This window comes from Triticum aestivum, chromosome 1A (genome assembly GCF_018294505.1).
Source record: "Triticum aestivum cultivar Chinese Spring chromosome 1A, IWGSC CS RefSeq v2.1, whole genome shotgun sequence".
NCBI lineage: Eukaryota > Viridiplantae > Streptophyta > Magnoliopsida > Poales > Poaceae > Triticum > Triticum aestivum.
The window spans coordinates 172019758-172029060 of NC_057794.1; positions in this window are offsets into that span (position 1 = coordinate 172019758).

Below are 9303 nucleotides of genomic sequence, written 5' to 3' on the forward strand. Positions count from 1 at the left end.
CCGATTTTTATTGGCCTACTCTCTTCAAGGATGCCCGTAAGTTAGTCCTATCTTGTGATGAATGTCAAAGAATTGGTAATATTAGTAGACGTCAAGAAATGCCTATGAATTATTCACTTGTTATTGAACCGTTTGATGTTTGGGGCTTTGATTATATGGGACCTTTTCCTGCCTCTAATGGATATACACATATTTTAGTTGTTGTTGATTACGTTACCAAGTGGGTAGAAGTTATTCCAACTAGTAGTGCTAATCATAAACTTCTATTAAAATGCTTAAAGAAGTTATTTTTCCGAGGTTTGGAGTCCCTAGATATTCAATGACTGATGGTGGTTCACATTTTATTCATGGTGCTTTCCGTAAAATGCTTGCTAAATATGACGTCAATCATAGAATTGCATCTCCATATCACCCACAATCTAGTGGTCAAGTAGAATTGAGTAATAGAGAACTCAAATTAATTTTGCAAAAGACTGTCAATAGGTCTAGAAAGAATTGGTCCAAGAAACTTGATGATGCATTATGGGCCTATAGAACTGCATATAAAAATCCTATGGGTATGTCTCTATATAAAATGGTATATGGAAAAGCATGTCACTTACCTCTCGAACTAGAACATAAGGCATATTGGGCTATTAAAGAGCTCAATTATGATTTCAAACTTGCCGGTGAAAAGAGGTTATTTGATATTAGCTCACTTGATGAATGGAGAACCCAAGCCTACGCAAATGTCAAGTCGTTTAAAGAAAAGGTTAAAAGATGGCATGACAAAAGGGTACAAAAGCGTGAGTTTAATGTAGGTGATTATGTATTGCTATACAACTCTCGTTTAAGATTTTTTGCAGGTAAAGTTCTCTCTAAATGGGAAGGCCCCTATGTTATCGAGGAGGTCTATCGTTCCGGTGGCATAAAAATCAACAACTTCAAAGGCACAAATCCGAAGGTGGTAAACAGTCAAAGAATCAAACATTATATCTGAGGTAATCCCATAAATGTTGAAACCAATATTATTGAAACCGTAACCCCGGAGGAATACATAAAGGACACTTTCCAGAATGTTTCAGACTCCGAAAAGGAATAGGTATGTGGTACAGTAAGTAAACCGACTCCAAAACAATTTTTAAGGCAATATTTCTCCGTTTTGGAATATTTAGAAAAACAGAAAATTAAGTAGCAGTCTGGGAAGGACACGAGGGCCCCACGAGGGTGGAGGGCGCGCCCTACCCCCCTGGGCGCCCCCTACCTCGTGAGCTCCTCGTGTGCCTTCCAGACTCCGTTTTCTTGCACGATACATATTTTGGTCGATAAAAATTCATTATATAATCTCCCGGGGGTTTTGACTATCTCCTGTTTTTGTTTCGAGCTGTTTTTCTGACAGATCTAGGTTATCATGACGTCCCCAAGTGCCTCCAAGGACAAGTTCTTCGAGAAGGTCATCAACCCTTACCTCGCGGAGGTGCTGCGACAGCCTCAAACCATTTAGATGCGTGATGGGTTGCTGCACATCCGCGATGCTGAGGGACCAAAGGGAACCAAAAGCGTGGAGGCGAGGCTCGAAGCAATGGAGCGACAAGTTTTCAAGTGCCAGGGGATGGTGGAGCATGGAATCAATGCTAGCCACACGATGCTCGCGGAGTTCACTAACAACTACAAGCCGGATGCCAAGAACACTGAGGAGGCCATCTTCAAGCTACATGAGAAGATCGAGCACCTCCAAGCCCAAATCTATGACCTGCAAAATCAAAACTGTGAGTTTGAATATAGATTCAAAAGAATGAGTTTGGCTGCAGATTCAAGGATTCCAGAGACTCAATTGTCCTTCTATGATGGTGAACCTATGCCTTGGAATATGGATGAGAAGACCGCATCATCAACACCACCACCACCGTCTCCTCCAACAAAGAAGAATTGAGTATCTGGTATGGGCACTCCACTTGGCAACTGCCAAGCTTGGGGGAGTGCCCCGGTATCGTATCACCATCACTTTTATCTTTACCGTTTTTCTTAGTTGGATCCTTTTGGTAATATTTTGATCTAGTAGAATAAAGTTTACGGCATGATCTAGTTTTAAGTTTTGCTTTATGATCTCTCTATGTAATCGAGTCCGTGAGCTATATAATAAAGATTAGTGTTGAGTCAAGGGCTTGATTTTCTTGCTATGATCTTGGGTGAATAAAAGAAAAGAGAAAGAGAATAAGAAGAAACAAAACTTCATATTGATCTTATTGATAGTAATGACTTCACATAGAAAGAGTGTGATGATTAAAAGTTGTTGGGAGTTGGCATACATAGCTTTGGTCATCGTTGCAATTAATAGGAAGTAATAAGGAAAGAGAGGTTTCACATATAAATATACTATTATTGACATCTTCTATGATTGGGAGCACTCACCAAAATATGACACGCTAAAGAGTTGATGTTGGACAAGGAAGACAACGTAATGGGTTATGTTCTCTTATATCTGAGATAAAGTATGTTGTCATGGATCATCCAACATGTTGAGCTTGCCTTTCCCCTCATGCTAGCCAAATTCTCAGCACCAAGTAGAGATACTACTTGTGCTTCCAAATACCCTTAAACCAGTTTTTCCATGAGAGTCCACCATATCTACCTATGGATTGAATAAGATCCTTCAAGTAAGTTGTCATCGGTGCAAAGCAATAAAAATTGCTCTCTAAATAAGTATGATTGATTGGTGTGGGAGAAATAAGCTTTATACGATCTTGTGATGTGGAAGTAATAAAAGCGACGGACTGCATAATAAAGGTTCATATCACAAGGGGCAATATAAAGTGACGTTCTTTCGCATTAAGATTTTGTGCATCCAACCATAAAAGCACATGGCAACCTCTGCTCCCCTCTGTGAAGGGCCTATCTTTTATTATTATCTTCTACCTTATGAAGTGTCCTGGTGATCTTCACCTCTCCCTTTTTCATTTTATCCTTTGGCAAGCTCAGTATGTTGGAAAGAACCTGATATATATATATATATATATATATATATATATATATAATTGGATGTAGGGGGGCATGAGTTATTATTGTTCACATTACCCTTGAGGTAAAAGGTTGTGGGGCGAAACTATAAGCCCATATCTTTCTCTGTGTCCGACTAAAACTCTGTAACCACAAGTATTGCGTGAGTGTTAGCAATTATGAAGGACTAGATGATAGTTGAGTATGTGGACTTGCTTTTTAGCTCTGACATAGACTCTTTCTGATGTTCTGATAAATTGCAATTGCTTCATTGACTGAGGTTATTGTTTGTTGGCTCTCAATAAGGTTTCTGATTCATACTTCTGCATTGTGAATAGATCATCACTTGAACATAAGTAATCATATGACAATATCTATATATGTTGCTGTTATGAGAATAATCATGATGCCCTCATGTCCGTATTTTATTTTTTTATCGACGCCTCTACCTCTAAACATGGGGACATATTTATTGTTATCGGCTTTCGCTTGAGGACAAGCGAGGTCTAAGCTTGGGGGAGTTGATACGTCCATTTTGCATCATGCTTTTATATCAATACTTATTGCATTATGGGCTGTTATTTCACATTATGTCACAATACTTATGGCTATTCTCTCTTATTTTACAAGGTTTACATAAGGAGGGAGAATGCCGGCAGCTGGAATTCTGGGCTGGAAAAGGAGCAAATATTAGAGACCTATTCTGCACAACTCCAAAAGTCCTGAAACTCCATGGAATACCTTATAATAAATAATGAAAAATCCTCGCCAAAGATGAAGACCAGGGGGCCCACACCCTGCTCACGAGGGTGGGGGCGCCCCCCCCCCTAGGGCGCGCCCCCCTACCTCCTAGGCCCCCTGGTGGCTCTCTGATGACCATCTTCTCCTATATGAAGTCTTTCGCCGAGAAAAAAATAAGAAGCAACCTTTCAGGATGAAACTCCGCCGCCACGAGGCGGAACCTTGGTGGATCCAATCTAGAGCTCCGACAGAGCTGTTCTGCCAGGGAAACTTCCCTCCCGGAGGGGGAAATCATCGCCATCGTCATCACCAACGCTCCTCTCATCGGGAGAGGGCAATCTCCATCGACATCTTCATCAGCACCATCTCATCTCAAAACCCTAGTTCATCTCTTGTATCCAATTCTTGTCTCCAAGTCCGGGATTGGTGCTAGTAGGTTGCTAGTAATTACTCCTTGTAGTTGATGCTAGTTGGTTTAATTGGTGGAAGATCATATGTTCAGATCCTATATACATATTAATACCCCTCTGATTATGAACATGTTTATGCTTTATGAGTAGTTATGTTTGTTCCTGAGGACAAGGGAGAAGTCTTGCTATTACTATTCGTGTGAATTTGGTATTCGTTCGATATTTCGATGAGATGTATGCTGTCTAGCCTCTAGTGGTGTTATGTGAACGTCGACTACATAACACTTCACCATTATTTGGGCCTAGAGGAAGGCATTGGGAAGTAATAAGTAGATGATGGGTTGCTAGAGTGACAGAAGCTTAAACCCTAGTTTATGCGTTGCTTCGTAAGGGGCTGATTTGGATCCATATGTTTCATGCTATGGTTAGGTTTACCTTAATACTTTTGTTGTAGTTGCGGATGCTTGCAATAGAGGTTAATCATAAGTGGGATGCTTGTTCAAGTAAGAACAGCACCCAAGCACCGGTCCAGCCACATGTCAAATTATCAAAGTACCGAACGCGAATCATATGAACGCGATGAAAACTAGCTTGACGATATTCCCATGTGTCCTCGAGAGCGCTTTTCCTTATATAAGAGTTTGTCCAGGCTTGTCCTTTGCTACAAAAAGGATTGGGCCACCTTGCTGCACTTTATTTACTTTTGTTACTTGTTGCTCGTTACAAATTATCTCATCACAAAACTATCTCTTACCACTTATTTCAGTAGTTGCAGAGAATACCTTACTGAAAACCATTTATCATTTCCTTCTGCTCCTCGTTGGGTTCGACACTCTTACTTATCGAAAGGACTACGATAGATCCCCTATACTTGTGGGTCATCAGTCCCACGGGACACACACGCACCCAACACACCACACTGGAACACGCACGCACGAACCATAGAAGAACTTCAGAAAAGGATTCTGAAAGCTAAACTTGGCACAAAATCATAATAGAAAATCACAAAAACATTTCTAAAATCTGAACTTGGCATATAGGTTGTAGCCATACTATAATTTCCTCAACATCTGCACTAGCACTAGCATCTGCACATATCTAAAGCCATAGTAAAACATATCTAAAGTCTGAACCAAAGAAAGATTGCATTTCCTGCTACATCTGCACAAAAATTCGAACACATGGTTGAGAGCAATCAGAGAGTGAACCACATAGCTCCACTGCTAGTATAATATGGCATCTTTTTTTGGGAGCCTCTAATATGAGCAAGAAGGCGTAGGGGTTGTGCAGTTCAAATCTGCTGCATGGGGAAGAAATACATTGATAGAAGCAGTACAGGAGGATCCTAACCCTCTCCCTGCCTCCAACCCATCTCCCTCGTGTGTGTGCTTGATGGAGTCTAGGAGCAACACGAGAGAAGGCGAGCGTGGCCACCCCCCGACCACCACCAACTTCTACTGCTGCTACAGCGAGCAGTGGTTCATGGTCGACGCAGTAGCAGGATCCGCCATGGTGAAGGTCATCTGCGGGGCTCCATGGAAGTGGGGATCTTCCCCCATCGCATCAAGGAGGAGGAGAGACAGGGCCTGCTGCCAGGGGCGAAGTGCAGGTGGAAGGCGAGGGGTGGCGGCGGGATGCGATCTTGGGAGGGAGGGCGATGGCGGCAAGCGCGCAGGGTATGGGGAGGAAGGTGATGGCTGGAGGCGCACTGGGGCTGGAGATGCAGCGGTGGAAGGCGCACCGGAGTAGGACGCGACGACGTCTGCTGACGGCGGACAGATCCGGTCACGGGGGCTGCACGGTAGCCAGAACCAGATGTGGGGGCAGCGCGGCGGCAAGACCCGGGCGCGGTGGCACTAAGGCCAGATCTAGTTGATGGGGCGATGCGTGGGGGGGGGGGGGCGATCCAGGCGATGGGCAGCAGGAGGTGCGACGAAGCCAGGGGCCGGCGACAGGAGGCGCGCCGGAGCTAGGGGACCAGCGGCGGGGATGGGGCAGAGGTGGTGCGTGAGGTGGGGGTGGTTGGGAAGGTCGTCATGGGGGAGTGGGCTGGTCAAACGCGTCTGATGGACCGGCCAGGTTTCTTCTATTTTCAGTTTTCAAGAGTTCGGGAAGAGCCGTCGGGACCTTATATGGCCGACGTGATCAGAATAACTATTCTAATCCTAGGATTAGAATAGTGTTGTCCTATATATATATATATATATACTCCAGCAATTTTTGGCCATTTCTAGTTGACCCCCTAAACTTAATGTTGTAAGCTTCAATTGATCAAGTTCAAATCAGGTTCAACCGAGAGTAGCATGAATTCAAACATAAACATAGATACTTTTGCATAACCGAACATAAAACATAAATTTAAACCAAGCTAAACTACTTTCGGTCGAAGTAGAGGTCGAGCCAATCCTCCCTCATCATGTACGGTGTGCCGTGAGCCGGGTCCGGGCCGGTGCCCTGGTCGGGGTCGTTGGGGAAGGCACTCCTCCAATCGTCGATGTCGATCTCCTTGTCCTCGGGGCCTACCTCAACGCCCTCCATGACGTTGTCGCCGCCGCCTTCGACCTCATCATCGGAGGAGACCACGATAACCTCACCGCCATCCTCGTCGGCAAATATGGCCCGCTCCACCTCCACGAGCTCAGGGTGCTGCCGACGGAGCTCTTGCATGTAGGCCTCATCGGCAGCCTTGTCTGGGAGGCGCTCCCACGCCTCGCGGTCCTCCTGCGCCATAGCCGAGCTCACCACCTCTGGCTCCGGCGGAACGAGGTCGACTGGACGTGTGTCGAATGGGAAATTGAGCCTAGCCACCATGCCGTGGTAGCGGACCTGCCAGTGGTCATACTCCATGGCCGCGAGCTCGGCAGTGTGGAAGCTACCGAGCCACAGGCGGGTGTGGGTCTCCCGATCTGTAATCTCGGCCACCCACGTCCCCCATCGCCACTGCCAGACCCCAAGGTAGGACCTCGTCAGCTGTCGGGTCCGAGGAAGGACAGGGAAGTCCTCGAACCGGCGTAGGGGCACGACGGCGGGCAGATCGGGGGACCGGTGATTGCGGATCGAGCCTGCGGAGGACGACTGGGACACCTCGGCGGCCACCTCGGCGGCCACCTCGCCGGCGTCGGGCGAAAAGGCTGTGATAAACCTCTTTTTGGCCATTGGCCTTCAAGCTCCCCGGCACACAGCCAGAGGTTGAGGATGGAGGCGCCGACGATGGAGGTGCCGGCGATGGCGGTGACCTACCAATGGTTTTGAGGGTGGTGTGTGTCTGTGTGAGTGGAGGTTTTGGGGAGTGTGTGGTGTGTGGAGGGGCGGCAAGGTGGTGTTTGAGGAAATAGTGCGGCAATTGAAAATTTTACTAGGCGGGAGTAACAAGGAGAGGCTACTGAAAATTTGGATCAAGGGCGAGCAAATATTTTTTAGATTGCGAGGGATGCAGAGGCGGGAGTAAAATTCCGGGGCTACTTAAAATTTGAATCAAGGGGCTGAAGAAGTGCAGGAGTAACAGACATCGCACATGGTCTGCACATACTAATTGTGTGCTATCAAACATTAAAACCTTCCAAGTGGTAGATATTTTTGAGATTACGAGGCAGTAATATTTTCGAGATTGTGAGGGTTGCAGAGGCAGGAGTATTTGAGGAGCGAGCTAGTGTGATTGACACGCCGGCTGTGGATTGTAGCCGATGCACCTTCTCGCGTAAGCCATAGGCGTACTATATGTCGACGGTGCTCCAGGATATTTTGTACTACATCTCACACGGTTGGTGATAATAAACTGTGTGGGATCTACTTGATTTTTCTGTTGGGGAATGTAGTAATTCAAAAATTTCCTACGATCATGCAAGATATAACTAGGAGATGCATAGAAACGAGACGGGGAGAGTGTGTCCATGTAGCCTCGTAGACCGAAAGCGGAAGCGTTTAGTAACGCGGTTGATGTAGTCAAACGTCTTTACGATCCAACCGATCCAAGTACCGAACGTATGGCACCTCCATGTTCAGCACACATTCAGCATGATGGCGTCCCTCGAGCTCTTGATCCAGTTGAGGATGAGGGAGAGTTCTGTCAGCACGATGGCGTGGTGACGGTGATGACGAAGTTACCGGCGCAGGGCTTCACCTAAGCACTACGACGATATGACCGAGGTGTTGAACTATGGAGGGGGGCACCGCACACGGCTAAGATATTGTTTGTTGTGCTTTGGGGTGCCCCCTTGCCCACGTATACAAAGGAGGGGGGAGGAGGAGGCCGGCAAAGGGGGCGTGCTCCATAGGGGAGTCCAACTAGGATTCCCAATCCTAGTTGGATTCCCCTTCCTTTTCCAAGAGGGGGAGAGAGGGAAGGAGGAGGAGAGGGAGAAGGAAAGAGGGGGCCGCCGCCCCCTCCCTAGTCCAAATCGGACTTGCCATCGGGGTGGGGGTGGCACGCTGCCACCCCTTGCGGCCCTTCTCTCCTTTCCACTAAAGCCCATGAAGGACGAATACTTCCCCGGGGGATTCCGGTAACCTCCCGATACTCCAAAACATACCCGAATCACTTCGGAACTATTCCGTTGTCCGAATATAACCTTCCAATATATCGATATTTACCTCTCGGCCATTTTGAGACACCTCATCATGTCCCTAATCTCATCTGGGACTCCGAACATTTTTTGTTCATCAAATCACATAACTCATAATACAAATTGTCGTCGAATGTTAAGCGTGCGGACCCTACGGGTTCGAGAACTATGTACACATGACCAAGACACATCTCCAGTCAATAACCAATAGCGGAACCTGGATGCTCATATTGGCTCCTAAATAATCTACGAAGATCTTTATCGGTCAAACCGCATAACAACATATGTTATTCCCTTTGTCATCGGTATGTTACTTGCCCGAGATTCGATCGTCAGTATCATCATACCTAGTTCAATCTCGTTACTCACAAATCTCTTTACTCATTCCATAATGCATCATCCCATAACTAACTCATTAATCATAGTGCTTGCAAGGCTTATAGTGATGTGCATTACCGAGAGGGCCCAGAGATACCTCCCCGATACACGGAGTGACAAATCCTAATCTCGGTCTATGCCAACTCAACAAACACCATTGGAGTCACCTATAGAGCATCTTTATAATCACCCAGTTATATTGTGACATTTTATAGCACACAAGGTGTTCCTCTGGT